Source organism: Zonotrichia albicollis, chromosome 1 (assembly GCF_047830755.1).
Source record: "Zonotrichia albicollis isolate bZonAlb1 chromosome 1, bZonAlb1.hap1, whole genome shotgun sequence".
Taxonomy (NCBI): Eukaryota; Metazoa; Chordata; class Aves; order Passeriformes; family Passerellidae; genus Zonotrichia; species Zonotrichia albicollis.
In genome coordinates, this window is record NC_133819.1 from 91,729,244 (window position 1) to 91,751,392 (window position 22,149).

The window sequence follows — 22,149 nt, forward strand, 5'->3', positions numbered from 1 at the left end:
TTATAAGCTAAAGGGACTATAGCATAATTTCTGTGTCTGTTTTAGGTTTTGCATAATGTATGTAGTTGCTTATGTATGAAGTCCTGTTACGAATTATTTTTGGACACAATTTTTTTCAGATTTGACAGGTGAGATTATGCATTCAGTACAATTTTTTCTTGGTGTCTATTGTTAAAGTAGACTATAATGAAATAAAGATAGTGGTGGGTACCTTCTAAATGCAAAATTATTTAACCTGATGATTTACAATAATTTTCTTAACTTGTTCACCTTTGACTTTAATAAATAATCCTTGATGAAATGAGAATCTCCTCCATCTTCATGCTCTTAGTTATAGAAACAGTTCTTCAAAGTTCCAGTGTAGATAAAAGAAATACTGAAATTAATTTACTGTACTTGGCCAGATCTCTTACAATGTTAGAAGTGCATAGATGTACTTCCTTATGTCTCAGAAGAAGGCAAGAACTATCTCTAATAAATACCATCATGCCTTTGAACCAAAGACAGATGGACTCCAAACCAGTTTACCTTGTGTCCATTCCTTACCCTAACACAAAGGAAAGTTTCTCATGCTGTGCTTTTCAGAGTGGGCAGAGATAAGGTGGAGCAGGGCATCATACCAAACCGCAAATGTGTCCTTGAAACTTTCTGCCACTTATAAAGATGGCCCTAAGGGCACGGAGGATACTTTAATTTGCATGGTGTTGCAGTGCATGCATAATGACACTTTCCCTTGTTAAAATGATCAAATGAAATAACCCTCCTTCATTTCTTTCCTGCTATTTTTTTCCCATTTGATACTACTGAAGCTGATAGAGGTGATGATTTAGGCTTTAAAACAAACAACGACTTAACCATTTCATATTAATACTCATCAAAGCAAAGAAGCATGTTTGTTTCTCCTTGGGGAAAAAGAAAAGTCTCAGAAGGTATGCTATTTAGCAGCAAAATATACTTAAATATTTTTCATAGTATCATAGAATGTTTTAAGCTGCAAAGGACTTAAAGACCATCAAGCTCCAGCCCTCTGCCGTGAGGATGAGCACATTCCACTAGAGCGGGTTGCTCAAAGTCCTATCCAATCTGGCCTTCAAGATTTCCAGGGATGGAACATCCATAATTCTCTGGGCAACTTGTTCCAGCATCTCATTCCCCATTTTGAGTGTACAGAGACTAAGTGCATAGCAAAGCTCTATAGGTCTGATTCAAGAGATGACTACTCAGCATCAAAATCATGCTGTGTGTTTCTACTTCTCTCCGCCATTCCTCAGAAACTGACTTAAAATATTTTCTTGTATTTCATTAAATTGAAGTTGAAGGATGCAGAAAAATTCAGTCCACCCCCAGTTAGCACAGATCCCTCGTATTTGATGTGGCAGAATTTGACTGTAGGCGCAATTAATCTTTCTGAGCCCTTATTGTCTAAAGAGCCTGATCTGATCTGAGAAGCCAATAAGAAACTTTGATTTTCCTTATGATCTTGTACACTGAAGAAAAGACTTTATTCACATGCTTTAATTTTACACCATGTAGGAATGTTTTATTTAGTAATCATTTTTTGTGTGCTGTTTTTCCAAAGCATTTTGGAAAGTAGGACAGTTTTTGGCTTTGACAGCATTGTCTCCTCAATAGAATAAGATTGATATTTGGGAAAGGCTTCTCACACAGGCTCTTTTTCTGATTTTATTCCTTTGTGACTGACTCCAGGACAAGATTCTTAATCAGGACTTACTCTGAGATTTCAGGCTCTGGTTAGCCTTGGGTGAATGGGAATAGTTTAAAATACTGAAATATTCAAATAGATACAGTGGAAGCATGGATATATTTCACTGGACAAGGTATGCATGCTATCTGAAATCTTCAAGACTTACATTCTGAAAACTGTCATTAAACACTGAAATATTCTCTGATAGGTTGCATTGCTTTCATGTTACATATTTATATTGCGCAGCTAAACCTCCACTTTGCTCTCAGAACTGGTGGAAGGAGTGAAAAATACACAGAAATAGAAATATTCCCTGCCTGAATGGAGGGTCAAGCAAAACTGGTCTTTTTTAAGCAAAAAAGGTGGGATGATGACAATATTATCAATTACATTTCTCCTCCTTTCTTTTCTTACTTCTTCATAGAGCTGAAGATAAGACACCAGCATGACACCAAGAGAACATCACTGCTGTATACAGCTGTGGTCAAGATGTTAATTTGTTAAAGTAACCAGGTTTCTCCCAAGCCATTTAAATCCAAGATCCAAACTGCAAAAACATATTCTATGGTAAAATTGCCTCTGTAAGGTAGAAGAAACAGAAGAAAAATTATTAAGTGAGCTGTAACTCATGCAAAGAGAGACAGTTTCTAATGCTCAGAGTAAGTATAGTGAGAGACTAACATAAGCCAAATTTTACCAGGAGGTAATCCTTCAGAAGTAATAGGAAATAGTTTCTTTCTATTCATGGTTTCCTTGGTGAGATTTCCAATAACAAAGCATAAGTACATATGTGTGATATGTATTATGATCTGAATACAGATTACCAACTCATTTAACATATTTCAGGCACAAGACAACTGTTAATAGTTATAATACTGTTTATTTTTATAATATAAATCACTTATCTAGTTAATATTTTATTGTTATTGCTGATTTTTAAAAAAAGTAACATTTTTTCAAACCTTGGAAGATTGGCAGTCTTAGAACTCAAAGAATATTCATCTTATCTCTGACCACCTTACTGGGTTGTAAAAATCTTTTCCCCATTAAAAATATTTCAAATATTTAGGTTTTTTTTAGATAAAACAAAGAAAAAAATGAATTCCAGGACAAACATCTATAAGAATTGTACTGAATAGTGCTACATTACTCCCATTTTTTCTCTCTGTAAGTTTTTGGTTTCTTCTCTTAATCAGATCCTAAGGTGAAATTTGTGTCCAAGATTTTCTGGAAGAGATGTCAATGGTTATTCTCTGATGTTGATGGAACAAATTAAATGTGTCCTGATTCTCAAAAGTCCATAGTGTGCAGGTAGTCTCACTGATATAAGCAGGACTTGGTGATCTCTCAGCTGCTTTAGTAATCCTTCCATTAAAGTAGGAGCTTATTTTGTCACATGAAGAAATTATAATTAAAACTGTATTTCCCTTTGAATCCTATTTCTGAAACTGTGTTGTTTGCCATTCCTGCTTCTGAAAGGTAGACTTTATCTCCTCTAAGTCTGTAGTTTTAACCTTTTTTCCTTTTCTGGTTTTCTACTCCTGGAACATCTTGTCTCAGTTTTTGGTAGTTAATTGCTGCCCCAAGATGTGCAAAAGGTCTCAGTTTTGGCCCATGTATCTGAAGAATGAGTCAGAGCTCTTCAGTTTTCGGTCTTGAAGTTGTTTATTAATTCTTATCTATAAAATTTTCTTTCTGCCCAGCCAAGATCTTCTCAGCAAGGCAGCCAAAGGCACTCTGACCACCCCCGAGGTGGTGTTGCCTTTTCATGCTGCAACCTATACATAACATATTTACAAATAATTTCCTATACCTATCACCTATGTTAAACAGTGTGCTTCTATTCTAAACCAATCCCAAAGTGCCAGCATCACAGCAGGAAATGGAGACCAAGAAGACGAAGAAAGGCTAGACATGCCCAAGTTCCTCCATCTTGTCCCCACAATCCCCATACCAAAAATCCTAAAAACTACATTTTCATGCTGTGATAATTTTATTATTATACTATTTAAACTTCTGTGACTTTTAGGTCCTCATACAAAGCTGGCAATTTGCTCCATTGGTCAAAATCAAATCCACAGGTGCTCTGGGTTGTGTGCCAGGGTCCCCGAGCCCCCCGGCAGGTCCTCAGCAACTCTGGACACCTGGAGGGATGTACTGAGTTCCGACAATCTCCAGCTTTCTGTCTGCCCAAAATGCTAATATCACCTACTTCAGCTACTATTATGACAACAAGCGTTTTGTCATGCTGTACACTGGAATCCAAGCTGTTACTCTGCCATGAGAATCAACAGACTTTTACCAATAAATATATCTTACCTACATTTTTTCCCCCAGGATTTCATTATATACACATTGGAAAATTATCCTTTAGATGACGGGATATTTTGCCTTCTCATATTTACATGTACATGTCCATTTCCCAATTCCCTAGATTTTTCCTGCTTGTTTTTGTTTCAAATGCTTTTCAATGCTTTTTGTCAGTTTTCTTTTGCTGATGCCAACAGTGATTATATCTTCATACCTTTAGCACTGGAGGTAGCATACGATGTCATCAGGGGGAAGGATTTTGTTGTACAGAGTATTTTGAAATGCTGTGGACATTTAAAATCAAGCATAGAATCACAGAATGGTTGGAGGTGGAAGGGACTTGAATGAACATCTAGCTCTAGCCCCCTTGGTTAGAGGGGACAGGGACAACCCCTTGGTTATGGACAGGGACAATTTCCTCTAGAACAGGTATCTCAAAGTCTTATTCAGCCTGGCCTTGATTGCTTCCATAAATGGAGCATCCAGAACTCCTTTGAGCATCCTGTTCCTGTGCCTCACCACCCTCAGAGGAAAAAATTTCTTGTCAGTATTTGATCTGAACCTGCCCTCTTACTGTGTGAAACCATTCCCCCTTGTCCTGTCACAACATGCTCTTAGTTGTGACATAGTCTCTCTCAAAATAATGTCCAAAAGCACATAATGGAGGCAGAACTGTATTAATTTTTTTTGTAAAGAAACATGACAAAATATTTCACTGTGATATGCACGGAAAATCCCCACCCATATACTCAGTTCTCTGCATCCATGGAACAGCCACGACTGCTTTGTTAGCTGCAATAAAACCTTATATTTATGAAAGCCACATAGAGTATAAAAATTATATCTCCTTTGGATTTAAAGGAGAAAATTTAAAGGATTTAAAGGAGAAAATCCGATGTTTTAAAAGAAATGCTGCAGAATTCAAAAATCAATATTTTATGGTATGTGTGGGAACATGTGGGAATTAGATTGTTTGAGGTACAGTTTCTCAGGACTGCATCAAATGTGTGAACTACTGCAAATTATTTTTTGACTACTCAAGTTTTGTCCTTGTTATTTATTTATTTTATAGCAAATTTTGGACGAGAACCAAGACAGGTTACCTATAAACAGATAGGTATTTTTTAGCACAATATGGACCTGATATGACTTGGGATTTTATAATTCTTATTAACACCAACAGTAAATTACAGTTCTTTCACCAATAAATGCAGGAAATTGAAACACACTGACTGAATTCATCTTGACTATTTTAAAACATTTTTGTCCCATATTGTGTAATAAATCATATTCATTTCAGACTGGTGTTGTATTCTGCCAGCATCACTGAGAGGGTACATCTTGGCCACCTTTCTGATGAGTCTGAGTGATGACACTTCTGGTTCCATAGACCAAATAGATTGACAAAAAGAGATGTGTAGTACATATCTGGGGAGTTTTTGGGGGGTTTTTTTGTTTGTTTGTTTTTGGTTTTATTTTTGTTTTGGTTTAGTTTTTGGGGTTTTTTGTTGGTTTTGGTTTTGTTTTTGGTTTAGTTTGGTTTGGTTTGGTTTGGTTTTTGTATTTCTTTTTCCTGTGGCATGGAGTTAAAGTGCAAAATCTATGTAATTATAACTATATGTTGACTAAAGGACTGTATTTTTCTAATAGGGAAAGTCACACATCTCTGTTGAACATGTCAGCACAGGCTTTAGAAAATAGATTTTATTGATAACTACTTCAAATACAGGAAAAAACCTGATGTGACTCTGCTCAAAGGGATGCTATGTGCAATAGGACTCCTTAAAAGAAAGTTACATGAATTCTAAAGTTCAGAAGAAAAAAGAAAATATGGCAGGAAACATAAAAGTGAAGCACTGTTTTTATCTAAGCAGATGCATGCATATTTCAGAAATCTGTCTTTCCAATACATTTAGTTAATTTCCTAATAATCTGAATTTTATGTGACTTGTTGCTTCATATTGCAGAACAATGAAAATAATAAATAAATCAATTAAATGATGCTTTGACTGTTGACTGTTGAAAAGTATGGAAACAGGGTAGAAAGTTAGGGTATTGACTCATTATAGAAACAAACAAATAGGAGATCTTCACTGATAAAGTACCACAGAATATGTGCACAGTGTGCTGAAGGAAAAAAGCGACCTTTTTTTTGGCCCACAAAAATAGGTGAGCCCAAAATTAGACAAGACTGCAGATGATTGAGGTTCAAGCATAGTTAATGAATATCAGAGGATTCCATCAGAGCTCCAACACTTTGCTGTCATCATAGTTTTATGGAAACTAAGGAAACACAACAAACAATACCTCACTATGGCATTTCAGAAAACCTTTGGGTAAACACTGTTTTGCTTTTCAAGTCAAAAACATTTATTTTGTAACGTTCAGCTGCATTAATTTCTGTTGCAGAAAAACATTGTGCCTGTCCGTTCTTTCTGCTACCAGAACTTGTTTATCAAAACTTACGAAAAATTGTATTGACTCAAATTCAAATTAAATTGAAAATGTCAGAAACTTTCTTGTTAAAAAATATGTTCAAAAATTATGTAGACCTTGGAAAGGCCATGGAAATGCCTTTCAGAACATTTATCACTTTCAAACCACAATAAACTTTCTTTACCTTTGTCTTATCAATTCAAAAAGCCTTAAGAATACTTCTTATAGGGGTGTTGAAAGTTAATTTTGAATGAATCTTGGATATACAGTAACAAAACAAAAATAAGACCATCAGTGCTAAATGAAATTCTGTGGGGAATTGGATGATTTCCATAATATAGTCTCAAAGGATGAAAACAGAATTGCTTCCTTTTGCCTTTTTGACTCTTCCTATGATGCCAATAATTTATAAAAGGCATACATGAACTAGAATTAGAGTTCTTTGATATATTGTTTGGTTAGGTCTTAAAAAGGATTGTCGTTGGGCTTGCCTGAATTCTAGATATTGAAACAAAAATATTGCTTAAGTTAGCTTTGCTATTTTCCTGTAACCTTTGTTAATAAATTGTTCTCTACAGTAGAGGCTGTGAACAGTTAATTCACTGAAATTGATAAGTTTTATTGAATCTGCTCTCCTGTAAGGAGCAAGGATTTCTTTTAATTATCCACAGGATGAGTCTCAACTGCTTGCTCAGTGTTGGCTCTGCATGCAGATCTGGTGTTGCCATCATTGGGATTCCAGAGAGAGCAGGAGTGCAGAGGAGATCCTCACAGCAGATAAGGAAGTGCAGTGCAGTCTGAGAATTTTTCTTGAAAATGGGTAGCCTACTTGCAGGGGAAAGAAGAAAAAAAGCCTGTTAGATTTTCCTGCCTTGATGGAGAGAGAAAGAGACAAAAAAGGGAGACAAGAAATCATGCTTTCTTTTTTTTTTTAATATTTTCTTACTCATTTAAACAACATGACAAGTTAATGCCACCTGGGTTTGAGCCTGCCTTGTGTGCACATCTGCTTGAGCAGACTTTCACCCAGAACTTGTGGCTCCTGGCTTTAGCTGACTGCTGTAACTCTTCACACCTCTCCACTGCCTGGCTGTGCCCTGCCCGGTGCATTGCTAGTGCATATTAGTGAGATCTGCAGAGTTATCTTTGACACCAAAGAAACAGGCATATCCCTTCCTATGCTGCAAGTATTAACTAAAGTCTTAGGAGCCGGGGAATCTTATGAATGTTTTAGACTTTGACACAAAAATTGCTTTATTTCATGCTCTGTAAATTATTCTAGTGAATAATCGTCTTTGAAGAAATCTTGCAGAATTGCAATCAAAATAATTTGCATCAGACACCTGAGATTTAATAGTCAAGCTTATCTAGTTTAAGAAAAAAATGAGCTGTGTAGCTAATATAAATAACCTAGTTTTTAAATTAAATATTCAAAATAAACTACCTCAGAGTTGTTAGATATCTAATAAATTATCAGTATATTTTTCAGTAAAAAATCTGTAATTCAAATAATTCAATAACTGAAGAATAATGTGTTCTGTTTGCAGATAATTTATGAACATAAAAAAGAAATCAAATAAATCAAATACTATTTTTGCATTACCTGCTCACATTTATTAAGCATTTATTATAATATGAATTAAGGAACTGAATTGGGTTTCTTGAACTGTCTTGGGAAAGTTGTCTTCATTTTGAAATATTATTATTAAATAGTATGCTTGACATCTTAAATTATTCTGTAAATATAAGTAATATTTTGAAAATGTGTGATAGGTATTTTTGAGGCAAACATGCAATAAAATGTAAATAAAAAGCCTGTAATTAGCAGAATATTAGTGAATTAACACTTTTCATGGAATAGGATTAAACATCTGGACTAAGGTTTTAAATACACAGTACTAGTTTGATCTTCCTTTTACTATTAAATCAGGTTTCTGAAATTCTCATTGAAAATTAGTTGAGATTCATTAATATCTCTTCTACTACAGTTTCCATAGGTATCTGAAAATGTAATTCCAGCTTAATGGGCAAGAAAAATGATACAAATCTGAATGCATTATTTTGCAGCAATTTTCCCCATTAACATTTTTTTCCCTCAGGTTTCTATCTTCATGAATATAGAATTCTACAATCGTATTTAAATTTCCAGCACAAAATTTTAAAGAAGAAAATAATTGTTCAATTTTTTTTTTCAGACCAACAAATATCTCCAAATCCAGGTTCTGTGTTAGAATATCTTTAGAAAAGTTCTGTTAAAAGATTTGTGAATTAAGATAATTTTCTTCATGTTGTTGAACTATATGTACAGATCTTTGAATTGTCTGGGGGTTTGTGTGTTTTGTGTTTATATTTTATGCACCCTAGTATCTTATAATATTTCTTTTTGTTGTAACTTAGCAGATTTCATCTCAATGTCCTCTTGCATTTCTTATGAGAATTTCAGCTAGCTTAAAAGTCAGTGAATATGTGGCATTTAGTCTACATCAGGCAAATTGTGAAATCACATTTAGGAGCTAAGTTACACTGTATCCTAGATGGTAATTTATGGAGAGCTTGACCAGTACAGTGAGCAAAATGTAAAAGCATTACTATATCTTTAATAGGAATAAAAATCCACTATTATAATTTTATAAGTGACTTCGGAGACTGGAACAGAAAGGGGCTTTTTAAGAAAAAAAAAATCTGGAGAAGGAATACAAACATCCACATTAAAAAATCCCGAGGCAGAATTATGTATTGGCATTTCTTAAAAGTAACATGTTGCTGCTTTAAGACTCATTAGAACAAAATCTTCTTGATGTTAAATTTCTCTTACAGAAGTGCCAGAAGTACTTTATTCTTAGACACCCTATGACTATTTAATCACAATTTCTATGAGAAAAGACTATTGTATATCATGATTCTAGCAATTAGGAAGTTTAAATGTATCTTTATATTAAACAGACGCTTTGCACACTTTCCAGCCTGTAGTCATCTTGAGAGAAATGTCATAATTAATTGCTCTGTTGACTGTTTTGAGGGGGGAAAAAAGGAGAATCTCGGTGTTGATGAAACTGTAAATAGTCAAACTTTTCTCAGGAAAAAGAGACAACTAAGGCATTTCTTGTGTAAACTGCTAAATATATCTCAATAGGCTAGTCTAACGAAGTCCTTGAATAGCTAAGCATCTTGACAAAATGATAAATAGTCCCTTTTATCAAGGGGAAAATGTTGTAAATAAGTTTTTCTAATGCTTTTATTTTATGAGATTAAATTAATTTTTCATTGCTTTATTTTACATTACCTTTAACTAGGACACTGAGCATTCCTTGTAGTTTATATAATGTGCTTTTCTTTTGAAAGAAACTGCCTTCCCATAGTAAAATGTGATCCCTTTGACCATTTTTCTCCTACCTTTTGCCAATGATAACCAGAGTAATTCAGCTAAAACCAATGGACTTGCTCAAGATTTGCAGTAATGTAAATGGGAATGGATTTGGTGCTCTCAGCCAGCCACATGTTCCCCCTTTCCTCTGAAATATCAGCCATGCAATTGTCAAGCAGTTATTAGTTCACTAAGTGTTTCAGGAAAGAAAAAAAAAAGAAAGAATATCCTTCTAATTTACTACTTTCACATGATACATTTGTCACTGCAGGCCACCAAGACAGTGAGCTGAAGAATTTCACTGTGCCTGTGTGAACTAAGTAATTATTATCTTCAGGCTTGACTTGCTGTCTCATAATTTTGGTTGTGCCTGGTGTCATTTTCTCATAAGACTATCTACATATAAACAGAGGGATGTGTGATGGAGGACCATGAGATTTGAATATGAATTATCTCTTTGTTGTGTATTGTATCTTATGCATAAATTCATGGCTTTACTGTTTGCAAGTTATCAGAAGATAAAAACATTTCATGGCTGAAAATTGTTCTCGTTATTCCATTCCTTAAATTATTTTCCTCCATTGTCACTTCTAATTCACTAGTTCACAAATTTGTTGTTAATTTATTTCTAAATAGGCTTTTTATTGAATATGCTATGTCAGGATTTAATAGAGGATGGCCCTTGCCTGGTATTAAGTTCCTGTGTATGTGGATAATGGTGGCCAACCTACTACTATAAGCTAAAAGAGTGCTTTTTCCAAAGCACACATGACATTTTAACTCTGGGACTCCACTGATTCTTTTGGGGGCTTTTTGAAACCATACTTCTGTAAGAGTCCTGGTTTGGATTTTCTGTATCCTGACTTACCTGAAAATCAAAGCTGCTACAAATGGGGTCAGTTTGTAGGATTCAGTGTGCCAAACCAGACAAGGGATGTGTGCTCACCACAGAGATTTTTTCTATTTACTGCAATGTGGCTAAATACACAAACTCATAGAGCTGTCATGCACAACAGGTATTTGGCCTGACCTCTTGGCTAAGATCAAGTGAAATCACTTTAATATCCGACACATTATCTCCCATGTGACTGTGCCCTATCCTTGTAAGGAAATGGACTCAGTAATCTACCAGGTCATTTATTTTGCAAGCTTCCTCTAGGTATACTAAAACCAGATATAGAGGGAAGTTTGTAGAAGCTGGAAGTGGACACTAAGTGTTCTCTACCATACTGAGAAATAGTCTCCTGCTGGCTTAGTAAAAGTTATGGAAAGAAAACCACTTTTTGAATCTCTCAAGCAGAGCAGCATGTTGATGGAATTAGTGGTGGGTTCACTGCTGAAGAATGTATGCCTTCAATTTTAGCCTGTAATCAAGATGTTTGTAAAAAGATGTAGAAATGACAGGTAGAGACTGTAGATTGGATTTTTTGGGAAGTGACTATCCCTGCCTATGTCCCTCATACAACTGCATTTCTACTCCATCAAGATTCATCAAGATTTAGTGTAGATAATGGGGAGACAGACAAGACTCTTACTGCTTCCCTTCATCTGAGTCAGCGGCACTTGACATAAATAGTAAATGAAAACAAAAATTTTTCTACTTAAATCCACAAAAGTTTAAAAAGATGGAACCAGCCATTTTTAGTCATCTGGATGGTTAAAACAAAAGAGAGATTGAGCAAGTATTCATGTACTTAAGCCACTATAGTTCTTGTGCACTCAGCAGAGAGCGATTTAGAAGCAGACCAAGCTAACAAAAAGGATAAACTGAAGAAGAAAACAGGAGGTCAGGTGTATTCCTTTGCTTAGCATCTCACTCAGGGATGTGTACTAGTTTTTCTCCATTAGGACTCAAAGGATGTAATTAAACCATCTAATAAGCTGGCTGTGGCTCATGCCAGCATCCTTCCCTGATCACTTTACTGCTGTAAAGTAATTTTCTTCTCTCTCACATGAATAATTTTGTCACAGATCAATTATTCCCTTCCAAGACAGAGTTAAGATGTGGTTCAAGCCAGAAACTCTTTACTATACCTCATCTTTGTTTTATTCCATCTACCTATGCAGGCCTCCAACATTCAAAGAATCACAGAATCAATAGATTAGTTGGTTGGTAGGGAGCTTAAAGATTGGTTCCAAACAAGAGGTGTATTATGGTGCTTATTGGCAATGTGCCTGAGGTGATGCCCTAAATATCTGTTGTAGCTGGATCACTCTCCTGCAGGGCGCTGTGGGGTGACACCAACCTGCAGAAGCTGGGAAGGATCACTGACTATCAGGCCCCACTCAACTCTGAGCAATTAACATCTTTAGCCTGGTGCCAAACAAGCAAAAAAATGACAATGTCTGCCCAAATGGTATTTATGGTTTAGATAGGGACATAGTGTCAAATTATGCTCTTGGAAGGCCAATTGTTGCATAATTCTTATGTCATGATCTTGTAAATTATTCCAAATGAAATCTCCAGCAGCCAACTGGCTAGCTAGATGGCTGCGTGTTATTTACTCTTAAAACAACAGCAATATAAGTTAATGCAGTCAGAAATATTTTTTGTTCCAAAAAGCACTGTGAACATTTTTATAAACTTCAACCATTGTTGATATGCTTTTCCTTGGCATCTGTGTAGTAGCTGGAGACCACAATCCTGTGACTTTTTCCACTGGCACTCTTTCATAAACAAGACTTATACCAGCTAATGTTTTTCTTTAATAATTTGTGGTCAGGCACAGTGCCTGTCACATTTGTGATCCAGCTAAGCATGGAAGCAATTCAACGCGATTGTATCCATTTCCAGAATGGGTGTGTGGCTATACCTGGAGCTCCAGCAGTTGCAGTGCAAGGTTCAGGGTTCTTTTGTTGTTAATCACTGCACAAAGAGTCTGATATGTATTTCCTTCTTGAGAAGAAAGAAACCTCAGACCTGGAGGTACTGACGGTGGTATGTGCATCAGAAAGAGAGAATTATGGTTTCTGGATTATCTTTTTATATTTCTTGTTTCAGACTTGTCAGCTTGCTATTTTATTTAACAAGCACACCTCCCAAGGAAGCTAAGCTCCATTCCTTATCACAACCTGCTTACTGCACAGTTGAGGCTTTTTGATTTTCTGTCCTTCTAGCCAGTGAAAGGAAGACATTTGCACACAATTGTTGTACAGTAGATGCAGAGAGACCTACTATATTGCAAGGGGTTCCTCAGCTCAAAGATGACTTCCTCATGTTCTCAATAGGTTTTCCTCAAGGAGAAGGAGAAGCTCTTTATCAAGTTCACAGGAAACAAACCTTACAAACTGGAAAGGACTGCAGCAGCTCCTTCTATAAGGTATAACATGTGAGAAGGCTTGCATTTAGTTTCGTACAACAATAGAACTTTTGGGTTTGAAAGAGACCCTAAGGATCATATGGTTCCCCACCCTTTCCCATTATGGGCAGGGATGCTGTCCAGTAGACCAGGTTGTTCAGAGCTCCGTCCAGCCTGGCTGCCTCTTTTTAAATTATTATCTGAAACTGGTTTCATTTTTAGAAGACACTGACATTTTCTTAGAAAAAAAAACACAGGGTCATTTTTTTTCCATCAAGCGAAAAAAGGAAAGAAAAATATCTGTATTTATCTAATGATGTTGGAAAACAAGATGTTGGAAAAAAAAGACACCAGTAAAAATGTATTCTGTGACATTCCAATTTCCATATCATATTCAGTCTTTGAAAAGGTACTCTCTTTTTCTAAAGCACTTCGTGAAAATTTTCCTGGCAAAATAATGTCAATTAGATCGCAAATAACATTGACGCTTGAAGACTAAAACTAGTGGTGAAAACTTGAACTCTCTGAAGGTCCCGTAGTGTTTACTATTAATTCCAAAGTGATTTCTTCACCCAAAATAAGGGGGCTTTTTCTCACCAAAAAACATTTTAACTTCTGAAATTAACTAGAAAAAGCATAATCATATCTGAAAAGTTATTTTCTTTTGCTATGGGTCCCTTTTCTGTAGCAATTTCTCTTTGGGAGAAGAAATATTTTACTGAGTTCTGTGTATTTAAAGGCATGCATGCTGATGGCAGGTGCTGATTTTCCCACCTTTGTCAAATAAATACTTTACTTTTTTCCTGCATTGCACAATCTTATTAGATACAGTGTAATCATGAAAAAAACAAACAAACAAACAAAAAAACCGCTGCCACCACCTGATTTCTTATGGAAGAAGTCAGAAATGCAGTAGCATGCAATAAAATATCCTAATGACAACGACTGCAGTATTTTCTACAGGGAAAGTAAACCAGAAAAATGTGTGTGTTTTGCTGAGAAGCTGTGTTCTGTGTTTTGTCTTCTGTGCTCACATTAAAATAAAAACAAATAAAATTCACAAAAATTTCTTAGTGCTGCCTAGCCATTTTGCACTCCCTAAGAGCCCTTTTATTGATCAAACTCCAACAGCTAAACAACTAGTTTACTGACTCTAAAAAGTCTTTATTCAGTTTAATCTGTGGTGAATGTCCTAGATGAGCCTGTATTTACTAGCTGTAAAAATTAACAGAGAACACAAGGAAAATAACAACAAGAATTAAAAAATCCCCATAGGTGAGAGCCAATGATAATACAGGAATATTAATAGAGCATGTGAACAAAGGATTCTTACATTACAGCTCACATTGTGGTCTTTTATTTTATTAAACACCTTTTAAAGAGAGAATAACTGATCAGTAGCATAATATTTTCTGTTTACCTTTTCCAATGTTAGGAAAAGTGGAAGTCAGGCTTGTCCCCAACAGCAGTGAATGCACTAAATGCAAATGTTAGGCTTTGCAAGATAGTGGCATAAGCTGCTATTACTGCTTTCAATCACATTGCACCAAACTAACAAAAAGTCACAATGCTGGGAAAGATGCATATTGATTTGGTTTTTTTAGGCATTTTTTTCCAGAGAAATCTGGATCAGACCCTGGCTGAAGATGTGGAGGGTTACTGTTTTAAGACGGATTACTATTCATTACCTACGAGTTGGCTGCCAAAAATATGACAGAGCAAAATGCTTGGTTATGGCCAGAAATTCTTTGGAAAATTTATAAAAATCCAAAAAGTCAGAATGTACAATTATGTAATTGAGTAATTTTTATGTTTCTTCTGAAATTATAACCAGCATACAGGCTATGTCAGGATGTGGCTCCTATTCACAACACCCACCGTCTGATAACATCACAGCTATTTTCAGCTCTCTGAGCTAATTTGAAACATCAAATCTGCTTTGCTAGAATTTAGTCATGCTTCATTTGAAAGTTAAAAGCAGCTCCTGGGAGGAGGAATGTTCTTTATTCAAACCCCCTTTCCTAAGCAATGTGGTTAGAGCTGGAATATTTACATACTTGCTTCTAAGCTTTGCTTTAGGCCTCGCCATCTTTTTATTTTAAGGGGGAGAAACAGCATGCAGCACTAATAAGAATTAGATTGTTTTGTTATCCGAATACTGTGTTGACATTGGGAAACAACAAAAAAATACATTATCGTTATGTCAAATGTTTTCATCTGCAGAATATATGGAGATGAGATCGGTGTCTTCATGTTTCTTTCTAGAAATAGAATCTGTTGGCATAATATTGAGGATTGTAATAGTAGCTTCCTGAGAAAAACCTATATTCAACCCAGCAGACCTGCACATTCATGGAATATACAGGTTTTTTCGAAGGCTATTCTGGTCACAATGATTATGTGCTACCATAGAGTCCTAGGTTTACATCCTATGGAGCTGGTAGTGAGTTAGTACTGACAAATTCTTTGCAAATGTGAGCTGAGAATCTCAACTGAGATGGGACACAGATTTTTGGTGTCTTGGGCACATCTACATGGTGACACTCTAGGTGTTAAAAAGATGTTTTATAATCCCTACAAAAATATAAACATATTTTTATCTATTTATCTTTATTTTCATTTTATTATTCCTTAAACCTTTTTTGCAGAAGATTCTTTACAAATAGTCAACTGCAATGGGACTGGGAAGAAAGAGAACAGCAAAAACTGGGTTATATTATCAGAAATAAATACAGAACTTTTAAGGATATTTTTTATTAACAGCAGAAGAGTAATTTTCAACTTACTTTACAACAATGTTCTTTTGACAAAGGACTCAAAATTCCTGACATATTCCAGGTGTAGTTAATGCAGAACTTTTCTCCCTTTTTCAGCATGCAGTCAAGCACTCACACGGCTGATAGTCTGCAGTTAGTAGTGAAGGCAATCAGTGTGCTTTATTCTCTCTCCTGGTTAGATACTCTTGGGTGTCAGTAATCTCAGTGAGTTTAGGTATCAATTTCTTTTCCTGGTGCTCAGGAACATCAAGAGGTAAAGGCACAAGAATAAAAATATAAGGCACAGGCATCACTGCCTTGGGACACAGGCAAACCTGACATCCATGGTGGCTTTAGGAGAAGAATTTTCTTGTGGTCAGGTTAGTTTTTTAATCATTCAATGGAGCTAATACATGCATGGAGCCTTTTGTGATGACATGCCAGACACACACATGAGAGAAGCAATGTTCGCTATTCATATGAAAGGATTCTGCTATGGTAGGATTGATTGTCTTCCATAAAAGGAGGAGCTGGAAAGACACACCGCCCCACCAGAGAGTGCTGAAGATACAATATCATCTAATCTCATCAAAACAAGTCATCTAGTAGCTTGTAGGATATTTGGTCCTGAACTGGTAAAAATATCAAAAGAAAATATATGCTGGGCCTTCCACTGTGATTAGGCAAGAATTTTATGTCCTTAAAAAAGACTTGAAGGAAGTGTAGGTGAAGCTTTGGTAAACAAAATTCATAAAAGGTCTTAAAAGTGTCCAGGGCTAGTGGATGAGGAAAGCCTTTAAAAAATGTCACAGTCAGTAGAAAATGTGAATTTCATTTCCTAAAATGCTCTTTTAAACATCTTCAGCACTGGCTAAACCCCACATTGTTACAGCAACAGTGTTGCAGTCGATGCACCTGTGAACTTCATTTTCCTCAGGCTTTTATGCTGTGTAGTTTCTAACAGCTATTGATTGCTTTCTTCCACCTCTTTTGACAATGGCACCGTAAAGTGGCATGGAGCATAAACATTTCTAAAGGAGGAATGTAATTGTTTGAGGCAATAATATAGCATACAGCTTTTGTTTAACCTTGTAAAACTCTTTAAAGAGTCACAAATTATTTTGTAAGTCCTGAAAAGTATGATGTATGTTCACCTTAATCCTTTTAACTCCAACTCTTAGTCCTGTACTTCAGCAACACACATATTACATTATGCATCAGGGTGGATAATGACTCACTTAAGTGGTTTCAGCAAGAAATACACTTTTGTGGATCTCATTAAGGGGCTCTCAGTTTCTTCCACAAGATCTTTACCTCCTGCTGAAAGCAGGACTAAAAATCACTGGCTGCCTACCAATGCTTGCAAAAACAATCAAAACAACCGGAGAGTTCCAGCCTAAAATTATTCAGTAGTGCCTACACTCTGCTAAAAATTATTTTGGTTCTTAGACAACTCCAGGAGAATAAACTCTTAAATTTGAGATTGATACCATGGTAAAGTTACTTTTCTACATATAATAAATTGCACACCTAAAAGGAAAGGCAGAAATATTTTAAAAATTCTATTTAAAAGTCTATATTTCAATTGCTTACCTTATTTCTTAGTTTGTTTGCATACTTTTAATGAACTACTAAAATTCTCTCTGTTGTTCTGGGTTACTGGACTGAGGATTTTACTCCTAAAAACCTTCCCCTCTTCCAAACCTTGTCTGAGATACGGTGAAAGAGTCACAGTAAAACCATCTGCACTTTCTTATATCAAAGTAATTAAAATAACATCACTGCACAAATGAGAACCCAATATCCATTTAAGGCAGAGAGAAAAAGGGAACCTGGCTCTGCTTCCTTGTGGAGGGCTGTCACACAGGAGGTCTGAGGTCTGGATACTACTATCTTTGCAGGGAGCCTTTCTGTGGTTCAGAAACTGTCCAAGAAAATGTAACTTAATCACTAAATTTTTATAACTTACTTTTAATTTGTGATGCTATCAGAGATAGTGAACTTTTTAATCCAGATGTGGAGATTATTTTTGAAAAGCAGTAATAAAAAAAACCCTCTCTGATAGAGTTGGCTGTAATTATATCCTTAATATGTTTCAAGCCCCTGGTGGGGAACTGGTGTTTTGTCACACATGGAAATAGGAATGTTCAATAATATAGACAGATATATGGAGCTATTTGTATTTTTGGTATTATGGGGATTTGGTAGCTTGCTTCCCAGCAGGGAGAAGCATCCTTCATATTACAATTAAAACCATTCTTGTTTCTTCTGAGAAGGCAACTGATCAAATTCTCTGTTCTAAAGGAAATGTAATACTTTCTCTCTTGTCAGGCTGTGTAGTGGACACCTCAGTTTTAAATATTTTTTCATCCAAATTGTGCAAAAATAGTTCCTTCCTGATGAGCTACTGAGAGAACTTTTACAGGAGTTGCAGTGAAGCACCCATGGGATTTCAATGCTGAGGGGGAGAGATTTGGATCCAAAATGTGATATGAAAAGGAACTGCAAGCATCCTGACATCCCGGTCTTGTAGCAGTGTCACTTTGTCTTTTCTGATTCTTACAGTCTCAGCACACTTTAACTAGACTAGCATAACACTGTGAATAAAGCAAGCGTTAGTGGTCCACTTATAATACTTCTCTGTGTGTATCAGAGCATGAAATTTTATTAAAACATTTGAATATACTGAAAAGCAATTTTGCAATGGCAAATAAGTATTTTAATGTTTCTCTCATTCAGCTCAAGGTCTCATATTTGAAAGCTTTATGTAAATCCTGTATGTTTCCAAAAATCACTTTGGCTTCAACAAAACTGCTTATTTTTCTGGTGCTTCTTTTTCAGTGGAATCACTCTGAAAATATCTAGAATGAAGCAGGAGAATCTTCACTTTTATGTTATGACCATCATTTGTAAAGAAGAAATCACACTCAACTCCTTTAATATTTCCTTGCTCAAAAATTACTTAAAGAAGGAAAAAGAATACCAGCAGAGACAATATGTCAACAAAGAGATTGTGTAGGCAAAGTTATATAACTTTACCCAACTTTAACATGATTCGTATCTTGTTAAGAAAGTGTATTTGCAAATGCTCTGACTTGTATGTAGACTTTGGAGGGCTACCCAGCAAAATATAGGTACAATTTAAGTGTGCACATGCTAACAATCTCTTCGCCATCAGTAGCAATAACAAAAAGTTTGGGTGACTAGTTTGTGTTAATATGAACTCATGTCCTTCATTGGAATGAGAATTGGAATATCTTGCCTCATGTTCTTACAGCTTGAACTCGCAGGCAATGACATCTACACCAAGCCCATTAGCTTTAACAAATAATACCCTTTGATATTTGTCACTCACTGGATTTTATGTAGATGAAGATAGTCTGATACTTGTGAGAAGAATTATCAGACAGTTCGCTTACAGAGATCAAATACTCTGACTGGCACGGATGTGGTCTTGTACAACTTGTTTCATTGAAGATGTTTATAGCACTCCTTGGAGGGAATTAAGTTATTGGTTCTTTTAATATAGTATTTGCCTCTTTTGCATGCTGTAGAAATTTTCCTAGGTCAAAGAACTTAGTCTTGAACAAGGGAGGAGTTTGTCAAAAATTTTTTATTCCATGGTCTGCATTGAATTTTTCTGTCAGCAAAGATTTTACACAATTGTCTACTAAAGCTCCTGGATAATGATTCCCTAATACTTGGTATCTTCTGTACTTCAAAAGTAATTTCTTCCACTAGAGTGTGAATGACCAAGTGTAAGCAAATTCCTGCTATTCCTGCCAAGTTTAGTCCCCTGAGCACAGAAGATTCATAAGCCTTCAGAGAGTGTGATATGATATTTGTATTGCTATGTGGTGCTTCACATTCCGTAGGCCTGACCAGCTGCTTTCAAGAATGTGGGAATAACTAAAGAGAAAAAACAACCTCAGATTTTGGGCCTTGCTTAGATGACCCATCTGTGTGACTTAGAGTATTTAAATCAGGTAATTTCTTCTGTCAGGTTAGCTTCCTTTCCACTCTACTTTTCAATATCTTCATTCAGCCGCTTAGTTTTTCTTTTTTAATGTGTTTTTCCAGTCAACAGCATTAATTTCATTCTTTTATACTTGAAATTGTAGAAGACTATGGAGAGGAATTTGGATGTTATCAGCATTCCAGGAAAAGAATGGGACAATTTATTTGACTATAAAGTATTTGTTTGGATGAATATTTTTATTAATAATTAAATTTTTATTTTTAACAGCATGTTTATTTTCAATGATTCAGTGGATGCTTCATTAAGTCATTTTTTCAAACTTATGGATTGTCTGAAAACTATTGATAACAGTGAACTCATCCCTTACATGTGTGAATAGATGCAAAAAATTAGAGAGGATAATTTGAGAATTTTTTCATAAACACCTGTTCAAGTTCCTATTTGTGCATTCTGAGGGGTACATGAGCCACCTTGAATATCACTGTTCTAAAAATAGAATAGTAGTTTCAATAAAAATAATTTAAATGTATAAAAGGAAGTCAAAGTACTTTGAAAGAAAACTTGGAGGTTGGTTTTTTTTAAAAATATTGATATCTTGAAATATATTATCTCAAAGCTACTATTAATACACATGCACTTCTGTAAATCGGTCCTTTCAAATGGGAGAAGGATCAATTAACAATAAATGTTTGTCAGTGTCTGTTGGGATTCATAAAATTAGACGGTTTTGAGAAAGTGGTTAAAAAGGCAGGCTTCCGACAGCAGACTTGTGAACATTGCCAATAGAGTGAAAAGTTTTCTAAGCAGTAGAGCAGACGTGTAAAATAGAACAATAAGCTTTTGGCAAGCAGGAGACAATGCTTGGGCGACGAAATATTGACAAATTATAGGCAAATTTTTCATCTCTTGTGGTAATGATTTTTAGTGGTATCTTTGGACGGGTTCTCTTCGATTGATGATGGGAACTGAAAAGGCAAATCTTGGGGCATCATCTGGATGGCGTGGAATATGGAAAAAACAGTCTTTGAAATCAATTACAACGAGAGGCCAATGCTTTGGGATCATGGATAAAGAAGGAAGTCTAGGTCTTCAATCACTTAATTGATCCTCCTCAGGTCGTGCAACAACCTCCAGGAGTCTTCGTCATCCACAAGAAGACATCGGACTCCTGGAGTTTGTTGTGCCCAACGTGGGGCAGCAGCCATTCACCAGAGCTAATTCCGACAAGTGTGCACATTCAAGAAACTGTATGTTTGCTTTTAATGATAGTATAGTAAAGAAAATTAGTCCAGGTGTTCTCACAGTAAAACCCATGAAGGTCTGACTAACATTTCTGATATCACCACACTTGCATTTATTTTGCTTTAGTGTAATTGAGAGCAATATTCTTCCTAATGTATTTAATTGCTACTGATTTTCTTTCATTTCCTTGAAAAAATATAGCAAAAGAGATAAAAGTGTAAGTCCCCTATACATGATCCTTATGGATTTGAAATATATTCATCTTATTAATTATTTATTTTTTATTAAACTTAAAAATTCCTCTGATCATTTTGGATGATTCCTAAAATATTTACATCTTTTTGGCTGTGGAAGTGTGGAAGTTCAAAAAGTCTATGCAGTAAAATCTGCAAATGCTATTTACACCTACTTATTCTTGATAACCAAGAACAGCACATATAGCAGTCTGGAATCATGTCCGACTTCAGAGATTTTATCCTACAAAAATTGGAAGGTTTTTTTTTGCTTTTCATTTGTGTGTCTGCATCCCATTTGTTTAGTTTTGTTTACAACATTTCTAAGTCTTCAGCATTTAATTAAAATGTATTAGAATCACAGCCACTCTTGCCTGCATAAAAATAAACCTATAACTTTAAAATGTGAGCCTCATATTATATATATTATTATTACCTCACATTCCCCTACTAAAAGAAGCTTTCTTTTCCAAATATACTATTACTAAATATTTTCCAGATTACAGTTTGTAGAAATTGAAGATTTTTATATCTTCAACTAGTAAATATATATGGATAATCTTGACATAAATTTTAGGACCATAATATGAATTCAATCCTGAAAAGATTAGAGTATGAATATCCTGAAATCCTGAATTCTGTTTGCTGTACATTGTGTAAAGATTTATTTGAAAAAATCCCGTAGACGCTTATTTTTTTGATAAATTTGTGCAGATTTTCATAGCAAAAGTTTTAGGGAATCTCACAATCCTTAATCATGTGATTAATCATTGTTGAGGTTACCATCACTGTTTTTGCTCTATTTGAACCATTTTTAACTTAATA